This window comes from Euprymna scolopes, chromosome 11 (assembly GCF_053919585.1).
Source record: "Euprymna scolopes isolate OS-2025 chromosome 11, ASM5391958v1, whole genome shotgun sequence".
In the NCBI taxonomy this organism is placed as follows: domain Eukaryota; kingdom Metazoa; phylum Mollusca; class Cephalopoda; order Sepiida; family Sepiolidae; genus Euprymna; species Euprymna scolopes.
Window position 1 is genome coordinate 107298721 of NC_136492.1, and position 24535 is coordinate 107323255.

The 24535-nt window shown below is 35.3% G+C and overlaps 1 protein-coding gene across 11 annotated transcripts in view; it reads left to right on the forward strand.

Moving 5' to 3' along the window:
• Nucleotides 1–24535, forward strand: part of LOC145288046 (CAP-Gly domain-containing linker protein 4-like) — a 205712-nt gene that overhangs the window by 37107 nt on the left and 144070 nt on the right. For 7 of the 11 annotated variants that reach the window (XM_080136077.1, XM_080136069.1, XM_080136074.1 and 4 more), the window contains one exon: nucleotides 6229–6436. The exons of the other annotated variants lie outside the window; for them this stretch is intronic. The gene's annotated coding sequence lies outside the window, so the exon portion shown is untranslated. Of the gene's footprint in view, nucleotides 1–6228; nucleotides 6437–24535 lie in introns of those variants that run through there. 11 annotated transcript variants of the gene reach the window in all.

The following is a 24535-nucleotide window of genomic DNA, read 5'->3' on the forward strand; positions in this document are numbered from 1 at the left end:
CCTGATAGGTCCTGAACTGTCATCTAAGCTACAACCTCTGTCCCATCAACGAAATGTTGCATCCCTTTGCTTGTTATACAAATACTTTAATGGTGGCTGCTCTGCCGAACTGCAAGGACTTGTACCTCCTCGACGTCACTACCCCCGACAAACCTGACAAGTCCCACCCCTTTACAGTAGAGATCCCTATGTGTAAGAAAGCCTTTTACTCCAATAGTTTCTTCCCCAGAACTGCAAGTCTTTGGAACTCCCTTCCGGGATACTGCTTTCCCAACTGTACTGATATGCAAAAGTTCAAGTGTATGTGAACAAACATCTTTCTACTCATCTCCCTTCATAATGCCCCCGCAAATTGTCCCCGGTAGTAGCCCCCTACTTCCAAGTGGCACTTGCTTTGTTTGGGGTGAAGATTGAATAAAAAAAATAAAAATAATGTGATTTATGTGTGCAATAGCAGCAGCACATTCTGGAGAGAACCATGGCTGGCTGTTAGGTTTTTGCTGGAATCTTTTCGAGGGTATGAAACGGTCTATACCTACAATTAATCATTCCATCAGGTCTGATACTATAGAGGACACATCCTTTTTAAACATGGAACGCAAAGGTAGATCTTATATAAATGTACGGAAGCTATCCCAGTCAGCCATAGAGTATCGATATACTGTATAATGGAGAGGTACATCTGAGGACTTATTACATTTCATTTTTATCTTAACTGATTCAACAGAGTGATTGGAAGATCCAAGTGGAGACAGAGCGGAAGCTGAACACAGTTCGGGGCAAGTTGTGAGAAAAAGGTCTAGGAGACTTGCATACTGGCCATCAGTATTGGGCACATGGGTGGGTTTGTGAACAATCTGAGTGAGGTCATAAGCAATGGAGAAATCATGACAGAACATCTCCTCATCATCGGTCTTGTTTGAGTGCATTAACCATTCCACATTGTGAATATTGAAGTCTCCACAGACATGAATATTAGCTGAAGGATAAGGACGTGGTCAATTTTCTCAGATATGCTTTTAAAGATAGTAACTGCGCTGTTGTGGGGGGGGGGGGCGATAGAGAGCAAATATAAATGCCTTAGTTTGAGCAAGTGCAATCCGGAAGCACATATAGGGTAAGTTAGGATCTTCTCTGGAGATGTCCCTACCACATGGAAAGCCATCTTTTATATAGGCACATGGCGATCTTGGGGTCAGATTTCAAAGTTAAATTAGAGTATCCTTTAATTACAAACTCATCTAGGGAAATGGTCTGTCCAATGCCAGTTTCGCTTAGAAATAATATGTCTGGTTTAGTCTCCTGTAATTGGGTTTCAACCTCTGGAAGGTTAGAACATAGACCCCTGATGTTCGAGAAGGAGACATGGTAGTGGAGGTCTATGTTAGAAGTTGGAGATCCGGGTTGAAAAATAAAGAAGGTCAGCAGTACTTGCTTTCATTCAAGCCAAATGATTGAATTTACATTAAAAAATTTACTGACTAAGGGTCAACACATATAATGTCCACAAAGATAATTGCTTCAGGGTCCTTGCTCATCCAAGTCACAGCCTAGAGATCAATCTTTGACATATAGATTGACAGTGACGAGAATGATAGTGACCTGGCCTTGCATACTAACCTGTCATTCCAGGGATGATTAGCAATGCCAACAGTCAACCAATCAGCAACCCTCTATTGTGACTGAGGAGAAGGTTCCAGTTGACTCCTCTCACAGAGTAGTGACAACATCCCCCTCGCCCTGTCTCATTGTTTGTCACTCCCGGCTTAGAGTAAAACCATCATATCTGAACGACTATTTTACTTTAGTAACAGTCTCTATTATACCTTATTTTAATAAAAAAAAAAAGAAAAAAAAGAAAAGGACGTCACGCCAATATTAAATTAAGACTACTTATCAGTCAAGGGAGTTAACTAAGTATGATGGAGTTATTTACTCTTGTTATCTAGTCCTTCCAGTTTTTTTTATGTTTGCTTTCGTTTGTGTTTTTGTATGCTTAAGAATAAAGTCTGTTCGTACCGTTTTGCATAATATATCTTTATTTACTGGCATTGCTTATATATATCTTTTCAGTATTTTCTTAAACAATGTTGAATACGTGAGTAAAGCTTAGTAATTGTGCAAAAAATATATTTATTGTTCATGGTCGTGTTTCATTCCCAAAGGAAATCATCAGGTTAAAAGTATGGCTGTATGGTTTGTAATTGCTTTTATATCTTTTTAGTCTAGTTTGTCATGCTGACCCTGTTTATGATTTGGCACTCCTAACAAAACTGGACGTGTAATCCTTGAACACTTTAGGCAGTGAGACAGAAACCGATGCAGGTTTTTTCTTTTTGCACATATCATCACTCAAGTCGACCAATCAAATCTCATCAAAGTATTGTATCAGCAGCAATTTGAAAGGCAGTATAAAAAGGTGTGTCTCTTTACTTAGCTACTGTGGTCTCAAAATATAATTTGCATACGAGAGGAGTGGCTGCAATAAGAATGAAAAGTGTGGAGAAGAAAGGGCAGTGAAGAAAATACATTGGTAGTGTAGGGAAAATTATGGAAAACACAAAAATGGCTTACCTTTAAAGTGTCTGCATGTCATGTGGAATCAAGTTGTCGGGGAGAAAAAAGAAAGAATCAAGATGAAGGGATAGTCTGGATAGCTACTGTAGGTGTCGTCTGGGGTGAGATTAACGATGGCTGGATGCTGCTGGTGCTGTAGGAGTGTCAGAATTCGCCATTAAAAAAGGAGTGATTATGTAGACTCGCTATTTTTCGAAGCTTATAACAATATGAATAATGTAATTTAAACCCTAATTTTTTTTTCAATAAAAGGAGCAAAGACCAAACTTTAAAATAATGAAAGGTTTTATAGAAAAATATACAATATTGTTTTAAAAATCGGTTTTCTTTAAAAAAGATTTCACAAAATTCAATGAATTTTAACTTTATCTAAATATAATAAATATATATAAATTAAAAAAAATCACTTACCTATATAAAATACTAATCAATAGATGCTTCCATTCTTCATTTATGAGAATTTGTCCAGATTTATATTTTATATTCCATGTATTTTTTAAATAAAATAATTTTTTTAAACAACTATTTGAAAAGACCGCCATTACGTAAACATTAGCCAGTGTTAGCAAGCTGGCATTTTCTTGTGTTTCTTCCTGTTTTGAAATACGGAGGGATAAAAGGGCTATAAAATGTAAAAACACAACATATACACGTGAGTGAAGAAATATGTGTCACCATAGGTAAAAAATAATCACATTTTACTTATCAGTTTTTGCCTTAAAAAAAAAACACTCAACGAAATTTTGATTTTTTTTCTTCTCTCAAAGAAATACATGAGTTTTTGATTTAATGTATTTTATTTCTTCTTTATGGAGTAAATTTTTTTTTAAATATCTAAAAAAAAAAACATTGAATGAAATAGAAAAATTGTTGTAATTCTATGAAATTTTCTGGAAAATATAACAAGATTATAAGGTTTCACTTAAAAAGGCAAAACAAAAACAAATCAACATGGTTTAAAAAAAAGGTTTTAAACTTTGGACTTTACAGATAAATTTGCAAATAACTGTTCTTTTTTTTGTTTTAAATTAGCTTATTTTATTTATTGATCTTTTACCTTCAATTTGTGATATATAAATTTGAGGTGAGAAATTATTTTCATTTGAATAGACATTTAAAAATGGGGGAGGGGGTGTAAATAAAAAAAAAGCTTGTCTAGAATATTATATTCAGTTTATTGGAAAGAGCATAAAATTTCACATTGAACCTGAAAATATCGTAAAAATTGAACCATTAGAATAATTTTGATAGATTTTTAAAGTTTAAAAATTGAAAAAATTTAACTTGTAAAATTCAATTGATTTCATTACGTAAAAAACATGGCTGCATGAGGTACTTTGTAAACACTGTATTTTAAAAAATAAAAAATAATATTTCTATTATTTTTTAAACAACTTTAATAGTTTATTTTAGAAGTATATGTCATAAAGAAAATAAACAACCCACTTTAAAAAGAGAAATTACGAGTTTTTTATATTTTATTCGCAGTTTTGTGTTAGGGGTGTCAAAAATTCCCCCCAAATTCTGACACACCTACTGATGCTGTGGCTAAGGCTGCTGCTGATGTTTTAGGTGAGGTTGACGATAGCTGGCTGCTGCTAATGCACTGGCTTGGGCTGCTGCTAGGATGGCACTATCGGTATTCTACTCGGTAAATGACAGTGCGCTACTTATGGAAAAATGGCTAATTAAACTGCAGAAGCACCTGTTAAATTACACAAGTTCTATAATTAAATATCCCCCCCAAAAAGAACGAAATTCACCACAAAATTCACCACAGAATATATATGTAACATGATGTAACTTTCAGTATAACTTTTGTACTATTTAAAAGAAAAGGGCAGAATAAACCAGTAATAATTTTTCAAATTTTTTTTCATCGAACAAAAATAATGAAATTGTGAGACAAAAATCGTGTTTACATAATTGGTGCTTTAAAATAACATTCCCATGTAGTAGACATTCCGAACGTGAAAACATACCCGTATTTAATAAATCTAGCAAAAATCAACTAATGGTCAGATTTTTGTGAAATTTTTTATACTTATCCATTTTAGAATAAAATTACATATAAAATGCAGTTTTCGTAAAATATACAAAGGGAAATATTTTTTTAGTGCATGTCTCCCCCCCCTATTTATTTTTTCAAAATTCAAACAAAATATATTTAAATCTATCGAAATTTCTATTTATTATCAAACATAAGAATTCAAATAAGTAAAATGTATATATATTTTTAAAAATTTAAATACACATATTGAACAAAAATTTACCTGGAAGTTGCAATTAAAAAATTGATATAAACTTAATATTATTATGTTTTTTGTTTTTTTAATAGCGTTTTTTCAAATTAATATATACTATAATTAGTTGAATTGCCAAGAAAAAGAAACTTCGTAAACATTAATTAGTTTTTAAAAGATTAAAACGATTAAAATTCCATTATTTCAAAATGTTCCGTTACAACATAGATTTTTAATTAATTGTGTTTAATTTTTTTTTAAATATTAAGTTTTAATATAAACATGACTCTTGTCAGCTATTTTATCGCCAGATTAAAACCAATTTGAAAATATTATTGCACAAATATTAAGCATTTTGTAGCCCTCCCTCATATTTTGTTTGTCTCTTTTTACCGAACAAAATATGGAACCCCGTAGGTAACCAAATGAACATTCAGTAAAACCATATTTTATATTTAATATACAAATGTTTATAATATTATTAATCTTTAAACTGTGTAAATCTTAAAACCTAACAAAATTATAACAAAGATTAATTATTAATTGCAGTTTGAAGAAGATAAACAAAGGTTTTAAAAAATCATGAAGTCACTTCTGCTTTTCCATAGTTCGTATAGTTAACACAAGTCTGATGTCACGGAAACATGCGGTCCATTTTTCACAATCGTTTGGCAGACCCTAAAGAACGAAAAACATAAAAATGTTTTTGTAAACCACTCGTGAAAATTTACTGACAGCATTATTTTTACTATTAAATGAAGTGAAAACTTTTTTATTTTATTTTATAAAAAGTATTCGTTGAGGTGAAAACTTTTTATTTTATGAAAAATATTTCTTGTCATTTAAAATGTCCGCCATGTATTCATGCGCCTTGTGAAACGTCAAGTGACTACAGGCGTGCGCGCACGAACGTACATTTCAGTAAGAAACCGATCGCGCTTAGCGTAAACGAATGCCATGAAATGGCGCAAAGTAGTCCCAGGGTCCAGGGGTTCATACCATGCAAAAGGTAAATTTGCAACGAGTTTGATTATCAGATTCGTTCTCAACAACCTCGAATACTCTTAGAAAACCAAATTAGAGTGCTCGGTGTTCTGTTGTAGCATACGGTAATATTTACCGAAAGAATTAAATGTGAAACTTTAATATATTAAATTTATTTAAAAAAAAATTTTTTAAGTCCGTTTTAAGTCTTTTGGTGTTCCCCAATTAAGTATATAACCACAATGTTTGAAATTATTTGATCGCCAAGGAAAAAAATGAAAACAAGTAAAGATTTACCGATAAATATAAACAAATAAATAAATAAAAACATTAACGTATCATTCGAAATCTGCTTTCAGAAAAATGAAATTTTTATTATACCAACGGGCCTTCGTAGTTCATCGATTTTTTTCTTTCTTTTTAGTTAGAGCATCATGTGGAAGGATTCTTGTTACAAAACCACTTTTCATTCCTTTTCTAACTGGGCCGTTTCGAAGTGTTAAGTCATCCAGTTATCTTTTGAATTCCTGTTCGAAACGAAATGTGAATTGTTTTACATTCCAAAAAATAAAATCCAAAACAAAAAGGAAGGATATTGTCATCATACGCTTAAATTAACTTTTAAAAAAATGGTAAGTTTTTTTTTTCTTTTTAAGTTTCAACTTCGAAGAATTTTTTTAAAAGTTAGATGTTAAAGTAATGAAAAATAATACCGAGACCAAAATGACAAAGTCGACGAAAAGTCAAAAGATAAAAATCAGGTTGTAAATTAAAATATTTATTACAATAAATAGACGGTGTTCGATGCAGAAGGACACTAGCATATCGAAAATTCCAAATGTCGTAATGTTTACAATTTTTACTCATTTCGAGTTTATACACAACTATTCATGGCGGGTATCAGATAATTTAAAATTCTATCTCCATTAAAAAAATAATCTTTTGGTAAAAGTCTATCCTTAGAATATTTGCTATCCTCCCTTCCCCGTTCACGAAATCCTACTTTTTAAGGCGATTACATGTGAACGGTGGGCGTCATAATGGCACAGATAAAATGGCACAAACCCAGGCATAGAAATGGACAAGTATAATAAATATGTGTCCTTTGTAGAAGATGAATTAGTTCAGCTGTTGGTGGTTTTGTTGTCAGTGATTCAATTATTAAACAGCACTCATCTAGAATTGGTTAGTTAGACATATTTGTCCTTTCTGGAAGACGATCGCCAACTTTTCGATCAGATAGCCTTTGAATGACATGTTGCCGTTTTAGTTAAATCTTAAACTGTATTTTTTAAAATTCTTTTTTTTTTTTTCAGGGAAGTAGACTTTTTTGTGTGTATTATATCTCCAACCCTAACAAGATTCGACTTTTTTTTAGGCGCGTATTGCACGAACACTCTAGAAAACTTGGCGGAATAAATAAATAAACAATGTAGGAATTAGAACGAGGGATCAATTTCACAGATGACTTTAATTGTAAAACGATCTCGCATTTTCAGGCCATTCTTCAACTGGATAGCGTTTTAGAGCAGTTCCTATTTATTTGCCTCATCACGATGGCAGTGTTAGACACAAAGTCGGTTTTTAATGTGGGGAAATCCCCCCCCCCCCCCAAAAAAAAGGGGCACTCTGGATAGGAACAAAAATAAAAATTGTCTCAGTCATGAAGGATTTCTCCTCCACTGAACGAGGACAGAAAAGGTGAAATGTAGCATCAGAACAAATACTACACTGTGATCTTGTCCCGGCAACTCGGATTTAGGGTAAGTGGTAGGATTAAGGGATTTTTTTTTGCACCCCCCCCCATATACATTTTATCTCTCCTAACAACAAAACGCTATCCAGTTGGACAATGTCCTGGTAAATGGGTTGGCGATCGTTTTGAGTTAAACTTACATTGCGAAACTGATCTCCCACTCTAAATTCTAAAATATTTTCACACGTTTTTCAAGGTGAAATCTTATTTTTCTCGTGGGGGCAGGATTAACTGAAGGAAGGGATCTCGTTTACAAATTGCCTTACTTTTAAATGTAGATATAATTTTAATTTTAATTTGAAAAACTTTTTAATGTTTTCTGTTTATGTCGTCTATCCTATAGTTTTGATAAAGCCATCGTGAGATTTTCATTTATATTTTTCTCATGTACTATTTTTTCCTCTTTAAATTTTGTGCCATTTGCATTAGTGTCATTATTATCTAAATTTCATGTAAAGAGCCTGAAAAACTTAGAGTGGAAGATTAGTCTTACAAATAAACTTAATAGTCGTTCATTTTCGGACAGCCCGGAGGCGATAATAATCCACATTTTTAAGAACATATAAGCAATTCTGGTGAACCCCTGTATTAACTTTCCTTAGCCTTTTCCTGTTTTGAAAGTCATTACACGTCATAGGAAGTAGACGGTGTTAGTTTTTTTTTTTTTTTTTTTCGACCCCACTCATCTATATTCCACGCTTTCTTGTTTGTATCATTTCATTTTCACACACACACACACACACACACACACACACACACACACACACACACACACACACACACATAAAATAAATTTTTTTTGCCCTATATTTTTCGCACCTTTTAACGTCATTTTGTCTGGGTCATTTTGACATTTGCTTTTCTATTTTATATTTAATTCTATCACCTTTTAATTTTTTTTCTCTTCTTCTTCACTGCTTATTTTCTCTCTTCTTCATTGATTTTTCTTAATTACATTTTGTCTCGGCAGCCGTGTTAAATGCATACCTTATTCTTCTTTTATTAATATTATTGGAATTTCCCCCCCTTTTCCTTGTACATATTTGTGAATTATTCCATGGATTTCGGCCTTTTATATTAAATTGGACCATCTTCCAATTGCGTGATTTCCTTGGATTTTACTTGTGCGAATGGAAATTCATTAACTTTCTTGGATTTATATTTTTGGATTTTACTGTCATTGGATAATTTACCTTTCACCAGACTATCCATTCACGTGTAATCACCTTTTTCTTCACCATATTCCCTCTGCTTCACTTTTTGTTATCAAGTAAGATCTTTAACTTACTTGTAGTTTCATCAAATACTTTTGTATGCAAAATCCGATCCCGCATTTTGCTAATTCCTACCCTCTGATGAGAAGGAAAGTATTTCTTCTTCGCAGATTAAGGACTATCCACTTATTAAGTGTTTCCTTTTCAGATTAAATATGTTTTTTTTTTAACTCTTTTTCAAAGTGTTTTTAACATGTTTTATTAACTATTTGCTCATATATATATATATATATATATATATATATATATATATATAATTGTTTTTAAATATAAGAATATTCGTAAACTGTTTGTTTTTCTTCAAATATATATTTAAAAATATGGGTACTTGTTGAGATAGTCGCCAGATCGGTTTTTAAATATGTCATTTTAAACAGAAACAATATTACGTACTTAATTGTCATGTCGAAAACAGTAACATATCCCCAAATTATGAGAATTCATCGAGAAGAACAACTGCTGTTGTGTTTTAGTAAAAAAAAAAAAAAAAAAAATCTATTGCTACAAATATTGGTGTAATTTAAATTTTGCGTTTCGAGTTATGTCCCCTGTATGTCAACTCTTCATTGTTCACTTAAGAATGGCGACGACCACTGAAATTCATTAATACATTGGAAAAAAAATGTCAGCAGCCAAGAAAAATGTAATTTTACCCAATTTTCTGTTAAAATTACTTTTAATTATTGTTAGAGAAATTATTCTCACACGTTTTAACCTCAAGACAGTGGCAAAATAAAACAAAATACAACAATGGTCTTCCTTGAAATTAAATACAAATTTTATTAGTTCCTCAGTTGCAAAAAAGGAATGCCCGTTTTGCCTCTGAAAAAGAGCTGTTAACAACCTCGAAAGGTGATAGTCTTTATTTTCAACAGGAACTGGATGCAGGTTCATCTGTCTTCGAAGATCTGTAAATACAGCCGTTTGAAGAGGGTTGGTATGATTCCTTTTGATAAAAGGATTTAATTCTCATCTCGATTTGATCTTACAGGAGTTCATATTTAATGTTCATCCTGAAGGAAATGTCCTTAATGACAGGTCGACAATTCAGCTTAAAATTTCTGAGAGAACACAATATGACTGAGCCTAATCATTTAGGCTTAAAATTGAAGTCTCAAGGAGACGAAGGTTTTAGCACCAAAAATACCACATGTGGTGGGTGAGTTCCATATATTATTCTCTCACGGCTGCTTAAGTGTGGACTGGAAAAGAACGCATGCAAAAAAAAAAAAAAATGCCAAGGCGAATTACCCCGCAGCAAATACAACTGACCAAATTTGATTGGTCTCAAACAAAGACAATGGGAGGTATGATGTAATTGTCAAATTTCTACCACTATAAATAACTTTCTACTCGATGAATTTTTGTAATTTTTGGATATATTACTATTTTCGACAAGACAATTAAGTACGTAATATTGTTTTTGCTTAAAACAATATTTAAAAAATTGATCTGTCGACTCTATCTTAAAAAGTACCAAAATGTTTATTCACAAACACATTGTTACATAAAATTTTTACATGTAATTAATAAAATAAAATATGGAAAAGATGAATGGTTAGATAGTTCCAAAAATATAAATATTTCACATGTAATATTTTTCCAAATAATTGTTTATTTACATTTTTTTTAAATATGTTTTTTACATGCACGTTTTCACAGAAGTAATGACTAGTAAAAAATCGGTTTATGAATATTCTTATTTATTATATTTAAAAACAATATTTAAAAAAAAAAATTGTATGAATATGAAATGAAAAAAAGAGGAGAGCGTGGAACATAATTGGGCGGGGTCGCTAAATTAACTAACACCGTCTACTTCATATGACGTGTAATGACTTTTAAAACAAGAAATTCCCAGGACAGTTAATATACAGGCGCAACCTTCATAATAATATATATTACGAAGCTATGATACAGTTCACGGCAATTCTTTTTTTTAAATAGAAATAACTTGTGGATTTCTAGAATGGGAGAGCAAATTATTCATCTATAATATAAATCTTACCTGTCTGTTTAAATGTATGTATGTTTGTATATCTGCCTAAAACTTTTGACAGAAGCAACGGATTTTCACGAGATCAGTATCGTTTTGAAGCTCGACCCTTCAGACGACAAATATAAAAAAAATTAGCTAAAAACTTTCATTCCTTCACCCTCAACTGAGCACTTTTTTACAGGGAGGGGTCGCTTTTTTCGCCGATATTTTCAAAAGTCATTCCCTCTTTTAGATTGACTAGTCTTAATTTAAATCTTCGCCACTTCTGCTTCTGTGATGGATGGAACGGAAAAGACATCATGTTTTTTTTTTTACGTTCTTTTCCTCCTTTGCAGTATGGGTTCAAGCCTGCCTGCCTACTACCACTTTTTTTTTTTCCTGTTTTGCTCAACACACACCTCCAAACACCTGGGCAATGCCGGGCACTCAGGCTTCCACAGCCAAACAACGCCGCAGCTCACAAGAGCCATGACAGTCAACAAACCGGAAGTTCAAGACTTGAGTTTCGCCCTAATTTGGGCTCATCAGAAATTCTTGTGTGCGGGGCGTTTGCTCAGTTGGTAGAGTGCTTGCCTCGCATGCAAGAGGCTCGGGTTTCGAATCCTGAGTTCGGATGTGTCTAACTGATGAGCCCAAATGAGGGCGAAACACGAGTCTTGGACTTCCGGTTCGTTGACTGTCATGGCTCTTGTGAGCTGCGGCGTTGTTTGGCTGTGGAATTTATTATATACAATCTCTCACATTCTGAAAATCCTATTATAAGTTGCTCGTTGGGTTAGCATTGCTGGACGGCGTCATCCCTTTGAGTTAAAATCCTACTTGTGAGACATCGGCAAGGGTTATTGACTGGTTGGATGGCCGTCTCCCTTGTCGAGACGAAGTAGGTTCATTTCACAGTCGGATTTCGACGCGGTTTGCTTGATCTGTGTTGGTTAATAGAAATTCTTGTGTGCAGGGCGTTTGCTCAGTTGGTAGAGTGCTTGCCTCGCATGCAAGAGGCTTGGGTTTCGAATCCTGAGTTCGGATGTGTCCTACTGATGAGCCCAAATGAGGGCGAAACTCGAGTCTTGGACTTCCGGTTCGTTGACTGTCATGGCTCTTGTGAGCTGCGGCGTTGTTTGACTGTGGAATTTATTATATACAATCTCTCACATTCTGAAAATCATATATATATATATATATATATATATATGTATTTCTTTGGAAATATGTTTTTCAGTTATATTTCATCTTTTATTTATACCAACCATAAATTTATGAAGCTCAGTGTAATTACAGAGCATATAACAAACAAATGACAAAAGTCTATATTCTAAATTTCAAGATGTTGACCATTTGACAGTTTATTACTTTTAGTACATTGACATTCACAATTCTTGACAGCACCCGTTTCATAGTGCAAAATCATTCATTTAATTATTAAACCTATTCTGCCCATAACTCAGAAGAAATAGCAACTATCACTATTAAAAGAAAAAATGCATATGGACATGATTACAAAATCCAAAAGTTGGGAAAAGAGTTGCAATTATCTTTTATTTTTTGTTTTATTACGCCATTTTTCGCAATTTTCAGATTTTGTAATCTTGCCTGTATGCATTTTATTGTCTTTTAATGAATACATAGTTGCTATTTCTTCTGAGGAGTTAAGGGCAGAATAGATTCATTGATTGATATAATAATTAAATGAACGATTTTGCACTAAGAAACAGGTGCTGTCAAAAATTTGGTATATATATATATATATATATATATATATATATATATATATATAGTTGTGTATTTTTTTTTTATTCATTATTAAAGCACGTCTGATTGAACACAACTGAGTTTTTCTTTTTTCCGATTTTGTTGGATAACTTTTCAATTCGACGAGTGGTCTTTTTTTATTTTGGCTGGGATGTTGTTACTAACAATAAATAAATAAACTAAATAAATAAAATATAAAATCAGAATTAAAAATTAATAATTCGTCCCTACCCATCCTGCACCCACCTTTATAACCAATAAAAACTAACCAAGCCTCAGTAAAGAAAATGAAACCAACAATCACTCCTGCCGATGATTGTATGTACCAATTGAAAGCGCTTGAGAAGAATATGGCCAAACAACAACAACTAGGACACCATAATATACAACATGCCAACCAAAATAAAAAGACCGCTTGGCAAATTGAAAAATTATCCAACAAAATCGGAAAAAAGAAGAACTCAGTCATGTTCAATCAGATGTGATTGAATATATAAAGAACAAGTAGCTAATAAAACCTGTTAAAAACACTTTGAAAAAGAGTTAAAAACATGTTTGATTTTAAAAAGGAAGCACAAACTAAGTAGATAGTCCTTAATCCGCAGAGTTTCGAAGAAATACTTTCCTTCTCATCAGAGGGTAGGGATTAGCAAAATGCGGGATCGGATTTTGCTTGCAAAAGTATTTAATGAAACTACAAGTAAGTCATAGATCTTACTTGGTAAAAAATAGTGAAGCAGAGGGAATAGTGGGAAGAAAAAGGCGATTTCATGTGAATGGATATTCTGGTCAAGGGTAAAATATCCAATAACGGTAAAATCCAAAAAATTTGGTTAAATTTCCATTTCCACAAGTAAAATCCAAAGGAATCGCGTTAATGGAAGATGGTTCAAAGTAATCCAAAAGGCAGAATTCCGTGGAATAATTCACAAATGGGTACAAGGAAAAAGGAATGAGTTCAAATAATATTATTAAAAGAAATCAGCCTTGACAGCCGTGTTTTAAAATCTTTCCATTTCTTCTTTCTATGCAAAATTTATTTTTCTTTGTTTCCTCACTCCCAGTTTCTCTTTCTCTCAAACTAAGCAAGCTAGGAACACTTACTTGCGACTTATGTTAAGGTGACTAGTCTGGGTTGCTCTTGTCCGACAAGTTGAGGGTACAGGTTTGACAGTTTATCTGGCTACTGTTTCTGACCGACTGTACAGGAACCCTAGCTCTTAGGTAGTGCTAAGAGCGGCTGCTCTATCATCAATTGTATAATATCGAGATGGCTGTAGTGTGATGTTATGCATAGAAAGGGACTCTGCACTTATCTCTGATGAGCTTTCCCAAAACTACAACCTTATTGATCAAGATGGCTAATAGTTCACGTATATGTGCATATTTGGGATCAAGCAAGCACACCTACTTAGCCCAACTCCTTCTACCTAAAACTGAAACAATTAAATAAAAGAAGATGCGAAACAAAAAGCACAATCAAACCATACATCCATTCAAAGACAACCAAACTCTCACTTCTTCCTTTGAGGCTCTCATTTACAAATAGCTGTGGGCTTAGAACTAATCTAAACACTATAGAATCATTTCTTTTAGTAAATTCCAATTGCTTTAACATAACTAGATACCTCTCACTCTTCCGCAAGGACACAGACAGATATATGCACACACTTGGAGTCTATATTCATAACATCCCCCCCCCCTTGACTAAGCACAATCTAGAATCAAATTATCAGATCTTCATGTGCTCTATTTTCTCAAGCATTCTTTCTAACTCAGGACTCTAGCCTGATTAACGATGTGCCTGACAGTATAGATGCACCACTTTCTTTAGATGCTAGTGCCCAAGTATATATTTGGTGACTTTAATGTCTACCACAGTAATTGGCTCAGTTCCAACACACAGTTTTTCTATATCTTATTCCTTTACACTGTCATGTTCCCAACCTGCTTCTCAGATCATGGGAATCAGCAAAACTCTTGATCTATTCCTGACTACAATACTCAGGCATTGTTTGGCAAATGCTTATAGCCTACTCGAGAACACCAACGACCTTGTGATATTGGTATTACCCTTGATTCTCGATCTTAAGCTGATACTTTGAAAAGGCTGATTGAAAAGCTATCAGAAATCACATCAAAGGTGTAGCATGGAGTAATATGTTTTCTCTTCCTGTTGGTCAGTGTGCGAATAAGACCACTGAATGGTGCAAAGCAGGCATGAAGCATATGTTCCCGCGTGGAAGTTCTATAGTAAATCACACTCTCCTTTATAGTTCACTTTAAGGGTGTAGCTACCATTGTACAAAGGCAGTATGCATTCCACTGATTCATTCAACATAAGTCAAGTACAAATAGGCAAAAATTTATAGATGCTAGAAATCATTGTATGAGTGAGATAGTCACAACTAAAATGAAGAAAATAGAAACTTGCGATTTCTGTAAAATTGTTAATAGTGCGTTAAATAATGGCCAATTAATCTTTTCTCCACTATCCATCAGCGATGAGGTTGCTTGCATGGTAATCAAGAAAGATGGCCTTCTTTAGACCCCACAAACTACTCCCTCCTAAATTTCTCTTTATGGATTGAAGCCACACTTGATGATCTGAAAATTACCCCTTTCTTATGTCCATGATATCATAAAAACTTTAAGGCATATTGGACTGATCTCATCCTTGCTATACCAATAAAGAAATGCTCTGCTGAGCTAGCTGCTATTCTTTTCAAACTCTACAACAAATGCATTGCCAAATCTTATTTCCCTGAAAGCTGGAAAATTTGGAAAATTACTCCTGTGGTACCAGTATTCAAGAATTCTGGTGAAAGATAAAACATGCCCAATTATCATCCAATCAGTCTTCTCTTTCCCTTTCTTTGTTAAAATATTTGAGTTATTAATCAACCAAGCACTAATCCACCATCATGTAAATGCTAAACTTGTTTCTGATTAACAGTATGGATTTACGTAAGTCCATTCTACTACAGATATTTTAACAGTAATCTCTGAACGCATGCATTGTACAAGACAAAGGAAGCTAAGGCAGTAACTCTTGATATATTCAAAGCCTTTGATAAAGTCTGGCATGAAGCATTACTGAATAAGCATTTAATATAATCGGATCCTTCTTAAGAGAAAAATTCAGGTTGTTCTTGATGGACATGCAAGATATTAATGCAGGTATGGCTCAGTGGTTGATCCTTGGATTTTTATTATTCCTGATATTCATAAATGATCTCGCTGATAAAATTGCGTCTGAGATGGGTATATTTGATGACACTATGATCTACAATAGGCATGAGGGGGGAAAAAACCCGAATACACACATATCCAAGGCAATGGCAAAAATCTTAGAAAATTACCTTCAGTCTATAATGAATAGGGCCATAAATGGATGATAACATTTAATGCTACTAAGACTAAGCTTCTTTCTTTTAACAGAATAAACCTCAATTCCAATTGTCCAATTGTAACCATTAGTATTTTTCTAGCACGATGCAGGGAGCCTACCTTATTTGCAGCAGACTTGGCAATATCCTCAATGTCTTTGTTCTGATTCAAGTTGGTTATTAATGTTAACCTGGGAGTTTGAATGATGAGCGCTCAGATGGTGTTATTAGTCATGTCAATCTTTGGGTGAGAATTGTTTTCAATTAAAAAAAAGAACTATGATTTTTATATTTAGATTTGACAAACCGGTTATGTTTTAAGTAAAATTTAAAACACTTTTTCGTTCAAATGAATGACCTACATTTTTGGTCCTTCTTTTTTTTTTTTTTACTTACGAATGAATCTTTATTTTAAATTGTGGACTTCTTCCACAATTCAGAAGTGAGTCACTACATATGACACTCAAATTGCAAGTTTTTGATAAAGAACAGTATGTTATAATCAGTTTTTCAGGCAGAGTCAAAAGTTTAGAAATCTGACGAGTCGGTCAAACCTTATACCATTCAGATTACAAAACTTTGATGCCAACTTGAGACTAACACAGTCAAATCAAAACGGTTAAGGTAATATTGGTATCTATCACGATAGCTTTGTCCACTTGAGAGAGTATTAAAAAAATAAGCAATCTATATTCTTCTTTGCAGTTTAATTGAAACAGATTTATTTTCTCCATTTTACCTGACATCACTTAATTTATATAACATTGACTTTTTGCCTGTTTGCATTAATAACCCAAACCTACTTATGCTAATCTATCTTGCCATCCAATTAGGCTAAGCCTTCGTGCATGTTTCCAGAATTTTTGCCTTTATTTTATCTTCTTTCTTTGTCCAGCTTATCAGAATCTTCCAAATAAATCTTCCAAAGAGAAGGTGACATCCAGTTTTATTTACTAATATTTATCTACTCTCACCACCATCAAATTCACTGTGTGCTAAATTTTCATAGAATAAAAAAAACAAACACCGATTATTCCTACTTAAAACTAGAGAGAGGGTATAAGCCCATCCATAGCAAGCCCCACTCTCCCCAATGATTTACTTCCACATGTGCAGCTGCCATCACGTAAAGGCAGCAGCAAGCGTACCACAACGTAAATCCAGTTCAAACAGACAGAAGTATATAGAAGCCAGAAGTAACTGTAAGAAAGAAATAGCGACAGCTAAGAGAGAATTTACTGAAACCACCCAAAAACGCATTGAAGTTCAGAAATTAGGAACCCGTTACTTCTGGAAAATCTACAACAGTGTAGTAAATAATGGGCAATCAACAATTCCCACACTATCCAACAATCATGAAGTTGTTTGCTCAGCAACCGAGAAGGCTAACATGCTTGCCAGTCGGTTTGCCTTCAACTCCACACTAGACCCTGCTAACCATCCTCTCCCAGACTTTCCTTTGCGGACAGATGCCACACTTGACAATCTGAAAATCACCCCTTCTCAGGTGCATGCTATTATAAAAAATCTTGGCACTGCAAAAGCATGTGGACCTGATCTCCTCCCAGCTGTGCTATTAAAAAAGTGCTCCGCCAAAGTAGCTCCAATCCTCTCCAAACTTTACAACAAATGCCTTAATAAATCTTGCTTTCCTGCCTGCTGGAAAACTGCTTCTGTGGTACCAGTTTTCAAGAATTCTAGTGAAAGAACTGACCCAGCAAATTACCGCCCCATTAGCCTCTTCCCACTTTTTGCCAAAATATTTGAGTCCATAATTAACCAAGCTCTAGTCCATCACCTTACAGATGATAAACTTCTTACCGACCAACAATATGGATTTAGGCAAGCCCGTTCCACAGCAGACATTCTAGCTGTAATCTCCGAGCGTATATACCATTCACTTTACAAAGCAGGGGAGGGTAGAGCGGTAGCTCTAGATATATCTAAGGCTTTTGACAGGGTATGGCACAAAGGTCTTCTCAGGAAAATCAGATCATACGGTATCACTGGAAGAATACTTAACATAATTAAATCCTTCCTAGATAAGAGAAAAATCCAGGGTGTCCTCGATGGCCGTACATCTAAACAATATGATATGTCCCTCAGTCCTCATTTCCAATGAGTGATGTTTCTGACAAAGGGTGAAGAAAAAGCTGCTTCCCAGGTCGGTAGTACTTTGTGAACAGTAGTCTGAGATGCCAGAAATTTTCTGTCTCTGTGTCTATTCTTGCGGCCATGTCACTAGTAAGGGTGCTGGAGGTAAATGTTTTCATCTGGGCTGACGTTAACCGCCTGATAGTCAGGGACCCGAACCTTGGATTAACCACTAAGGAGGCTGTCCTATCAGCAGGTGCAAAGTGCTGGGGCTGCTGTATTGCCATTTGGTGAATGGATTCTAGACCATGCAGTAGTCTCTGGTGGGGCCTATCGATACCATACTAGTGGGTAATTGTTACGGCTTTACCTTATCATGTGCTACAAAAAAAAAAAAAAAATTTCCCGTCTTTTCTCTCTTACTTTCCCTCTCTGTACTGCTCTAACTAAGTATGCTAACCTGTTCCACAAATCTCAAAATCGTCAACATGAAATATCCCCCCCAAAAAACACGAATAAACCTAGAACCCCATCCTCCAACATAGACCCCTACTACCATGTCTCCTTCTCCAACGTCAGGTGTCTACGTTCCAACCTTCCAGAGGTTGAAACCCAATTACAGGAGACGAAACCGGACATATTCTTTCTAAGTGAAACTGGAATAGGGCCGACCACCTCCCTACATGAGTTCATAATTAAAGGATATTCTAACTTAACATCTAAATCTGACCCCCAAGACCGCCATGGGCATGGAATATGTGCCTACATTAAAGATGGCTTCTCATGTGGCAGGGATATCTCCAGAGAATACCCTAATTTACCTTATATGTGCTTCCGGGTTGCACTTGCTTACACCACTGCATTTATATTTGCCCTCTATCGCCCCCACAACAGCGGAGTTACTATCTTTAAGAGTATATCGGAGAAAATTGACCACATCCTGTCTGCTCATCCCGTGGCTAACCTTCACATTTGCGGTGACTTCAATGTCCATAATGTGGAATGGCTTACCCACTCAAATAAGACTGATGATGAGGAGAGGTTCTGTCATGATTTTGCCATTGCCTATGACCTCACTCAGATTGTTCGCGAGCCCAACCATGTGCCCGATACTACCGGTCAGTATGCAAGCCTTCTAGACCTTTTTCTCTCCACTTCCCCTGAGCTATGCTCATGTGCCGTTCTATCTCCTCTGGGATCCTCCGACCACTCCGTTGTATCAGTTAAGATAAAAATGAAACATAATAAGTCTTCAGACGTACCTCTCCACCGTACTGTATACTGATACTCTATGGCTGACTGGGATAGCTTCTGTACGTTCATATCTGATCTACCTCTCCATTCCATGTTTAAAAAGGATGTGTCCTCTATAGTATCAGACCTGACCGAATGGTTACTTGTAGGCATAGACCAATTTATACCATCCAAAAAATTCCAACAAAAATCTAACAGCCAGCCATGGTTCTCCCCCAAATGTGCTGCTGTCATCGGGCACAGAAATCACTTTTTCCATAACTACCAACGTAATAGATGTACTGAGACTAAAGCTGCTTTCAGGACTGCCAGTAACCACTGTAAAAGAGTAATAAAAAATACAAGAGAGCTATATGCTCTATACGTTAAATCCAAAGTAGCTGAGCAGTGGCTTTGTTCCCACCAGTTCTGGCAAATAGCAAATAGGATCCTGAACAGAAGCGTACATTCTATCCCAAGCATTATCAATGGATCCAGAGGTCATCTCGTCAGCATCCGACAAGACCAAACTATTTGCCAAGAACTTTGCAGCAAATTCTACCCTATGCGACGAAGCCATCAACTCCCCGTATTTCCTCCTACAACACACAACACATTAGATAACATACAAATATCTGTGCGTGAGGTCGCCAAGCTAATCAAGAACCTTCATTCCAGTAAAGCAACTGGCCCTGACGGTATTCCAATTATAGTGTTAAAAAAGCTACGACCAGAACTTGCCCCCATACTTACCAAACTGTTTAATTGTTGCCATAAGGAGAAGTGCTTTCCAACACCCTGGAAAACCTCATCAGTATGCCCTGTATTTAAGAATTCAGGTGATAAGTCCCCTCCCTCTCAATACAGACCAATAAGTCTCCTGTGTGTCATGAGTAAGTTGCTGGAATCCATATTAAATAGAGAAGTAGTCCACCACCTCAGTAGAAATAACCTTCTTAGTGACATGCAATATGGTTTCCATTCTGCTAGATCTACAGCAGACGTGCTAATGGTTATATCTCATAGAATTAGCGAATCTCTTGATAAAGGTTTCATTTCTAGGGCAATTGCTCTTGACATATCAAAGGCCTTCGATAAGGTATGGCATAAAGGCCTACTTCAAAAGATTTCCAGCTACGGTATAACTAGAAATGTTTTCTCAATCATTCAATCATTTCTCTCTGATAGGCTCATAAGAGTAGTGGTTGATGAGCAGAAATCAGAGGCCCACAGTATTAATGCTGGAGTCCCTCAAGGGTCAATCCTGGGCCCAACTCTCTTCTTGATCTACATCAATGATCTCCAAAAACACATACTAAAATCATTCGTTGACATCTATGCTGATGACACGACTATCTATGGCAACACATCAAAGGCCGTTAATCTCCAATACTAACTATTACTACAATACTATCCCATTGATTACTGTACACACAATAATCCTTAATCCCCGAGTGGCTTCTGGGCCTTGAGAAGTGGTGACCACCATGTAAAAAAAAGAAAAAAAAAAAATGTGGGCGTGCCTCAGGGGACTATCCTTGGACCTCTATTATTCCTAATATTCATAAATGACCTCCCTGATAAAATTGTCTGTGAGATGGGTATATATGCTGATGACACCACACTCTATAACAGACACGATAGGAAAACAAATGAACACATCTAAAGAAATGGCAGAAACACTAGAGGATGACCTCCAATCTGTAGTGGAATGGGGACAAAAATGGATAATCACAGACAATGCTGCCAAGACTAAACTTGTTTCCTTCAATAACTACAAGAAACCTTCTCTACCACCAATAGCAATGACCAAAGACTCTTTATTTGAAAGCACATATTTTAACCTCCTCGGCCTAACGTTCACAGGAAACATGAGTTGGAACAATTACATTGAGAGCATTGCCAGAACCGCTGCGAAAAAGGTAGGTTCTCTCTACCGTGCTAGGCAACCATTTGCCCATGTATGGAGTATTGCTGTCATATTTGGGCTGGTGTATTGGCTACTAGTCTCTCGCTCTTTGACAAGGTTCAAAAGAGAGTCGCAAATCTGATAGGCTCTGAACTGGCATCTAAGCTTCAGCCTCTGTCCCATCGACGAAACATTGCATCCCTCTGCCTGTTCTACAAGTACTTTAACGGTGAATGTTCCAACGAGCTGCAAGCACTTGTACCCCCTCTACGTAAATACCCCCGACAAACCCAACAAGCAGTAAAATCCCACCCCTTCACAGTAGAAATCCCTAGATGTAAGAGAGCCTTCTGCTCCAGTAGTTTCTTCCCCAGAACCACTAGACTTTGGAACTTCCTGCCAGGTTCCTGTTTCCCCAACTGTACTGACATGCAGAAGTTCAAGTGTAACGTGAGCCGAAGCTTGCTGCCCAACTCCCCACCTAGTACCTCTGTAGCCTGTGTCCCTAATAGTAATATCAAAATGGCAATGTGCCTTGTTGGGGGTGAAAATGTAATAAAAAAAATTTAAAAAAATGTAGAGAAATCTATTTTACTTGATTTAAAACAATAAAAACATTTTGACAAATTCTATGTTAATCACCTGAATTACTTATAATGAAATGGGCTCTTTTCTGATTTTCTTTAATCAAAATTAGTATTCTAATCCTTATATATTTTAAATTTTACTGCTGCCATATATGGGCAGGAGCTGCTAAAAACAGCCTATCCTGCCTTGACAGTACAAAATAGACTTTGTGGCTTAGTGGGAGATGCTCTTTTCTCTTCCTTGCAACCTCTCTCTCACAGAAGAAACGTTGCAAGCCTGTCTTTGTTTTATCATTACTTCCATGGCAAGTGCTTGTCTGAGCTCCAATCTCTGCCCCCCCCCTTGCCAATCTTTTATGATAAACACCCGTCTAGCTGAAACCACTGTCAAAAATTTTCCCCACTCTTTATCTGTGCCAAAATCAGAATGTAGATTCCATGAACAAAGCTTCTTTCTTAGAAGTGCACACCTGTGGAACTCTGTTCCGTTTACCTGTTTCCCACCTGACTACAACTTAGATGTCTTCAAGTCCAACATAAACAAATTCCTGATGAATCGCCCCCTTAAGTTAGACACTTTATCAAATCTCCAATACTAATGATTACTATGATACGATCCCATTGATTACTGTACACGCAATAACCCTTATCCCCGGGTGGCTTCCGGGCCTTGATAAGTGGTGACTACCATGTAAAAAAAAAAAAAAAAAAAAAAAAAATTAAATTACTATTTTCCAGGACCCCAAGCAATGTCGGTTATCCCTGCTTGTAAATGATATTGATCAATAATTTTTCTTCTTGACTACTACTGTTATTTTACCCCAAACAAGGCACAGTGTCACTTTGACGTAAGGGCTACTATTTCGGACAAAACTGACAGATACTATGCCGAGAGTTGAGCAGCAAGATGTCTGTTCACATTACACTTCAACTTCTGCATGTCAATACAGTTAGGGAAGCAGGGGCCTGGGAGGAAATTCCAAAGTCTTATAATTCCAGGGAAGAAACTATTTAAGTAGAAAGTTTTTTTTTTTTTTTTTTTTTTTTTTTTTAGACAGTGATCACCACTTATCAAGGCCCGGAAGCCACTCAGGGATAAGGGTTATTGCAAGTACATTAAGTTAGTGTGGAAGTTTTCCAACATCTAGGGATTTCTACAATGTAAGGGTGGGATTTTGCTGCTTGTTGAGTTAGTCGGGAGTATTTATGCCGAAGTGCTTTGAGTTCTATAGAGCATATTCCATTAAAATACTTGTAAAACAGGTACAGATTTGCAACATTTCGTCAAGGAGTCAGAAGTTGGTGACTTTTTTTTAGCCTTGTAAGATTGAGAGACTAGTGACATATGCATCCATCCATATGTGGCAACAATATACTCCATGCATGGCTGAATAGTGATTTTGTACGGCAAATTTTAAATTTGTTTTTTAAAGTATAATTACATTATAAAAATGGAGACATGCATAAAAAATCCTTAGATTGTTTCTAACCAACATATTTACATAATAATCATGAGATTATTATTTCATGAAATAAATATAATATTATCATCTTATCCATTAAATTGACATTCTTTAATAATCTGTCTATATATGAAATATGTGCATATGTCTATAAGAGTTTGACAGTTTGGAACCTCATCTGTTGTTTTTTTTTTTTTTCCTCCTTCATACCTCAATTTTCGGTTCAATTATAGGAAAAAAAAAAATTAAACTCTTCCTGTGCACAACTTGAATGCTTACCACTTACAGCTACTACTAAAATGTATTCCTAGTCAACATACATTTCATCCTCATTTAATAATTATTACATTTAATCCTATTGGACTTACTCTCCCAAATACATAATCCCACATAGAGATTAGCAAACGTTTTCAACCTGATGTAATTAAGTCCTCTCATGAAACCCACAGGTTTACTTTTCCACATGGCACAAAAAATTAATAAGCTTCTTTAACAATAACATTTACTAGATACTATATTAGGCTAAAAATTAATAACCATTCCTTGCTTCTTAATCGCTTAATGGAATAGCAGTTCGCTATATATATTAACATTGCATACAATCACGCTTCAGGATAGGAGATTGCTTAAACAAACACCTCAACTCACACTCGTAACTTGACTTGAGATAATTATAACCTGACAAGAAGGTAACTTATTAATACTATTAAACTGTATTTGTTTACTTTACTTTCTCAAAAAAAAAAAAAATCTTCCTATGACTATTTACCATTAACAATATTTGTTGAAAAAGAACACAAACATCTTTTCACATTAGTGACCATTTTCCTTTCAACATTTCTCAGACTTCTCCTAGCATTACAGTGACATGTATGGATGCCCCAAACAGTCAAAACCATACTTATCATTACTATCCAATTGCTTTCTTACATAATTTAGTGTGTGGCACTTAGTGACATCCTTGCTAATTCCCCACTCGCTTGTGTATACATCCACATACTGAGCCATGAAAACCCTCAATATTTCTCTGTGATGCTATAAATCATGTTTTAAGGAATTCACCGTTGAAATCGAACTCCTGTGAGGCATTTTTAATAGTTTACTCCTTAAAACAGTAACCAGAAATTTAGAAAAGATTTCAGAAGAATAAAACTTCAAATATCCATTCTGTCGAATTCTTTAATTCATCAGAAGCTAAAATCCACCATAAGTCATGTTTTGCAGTGCAGTCTTGCTAAATATCCAACGGGGAGATAACTCTGTTGACTTCATGCCATG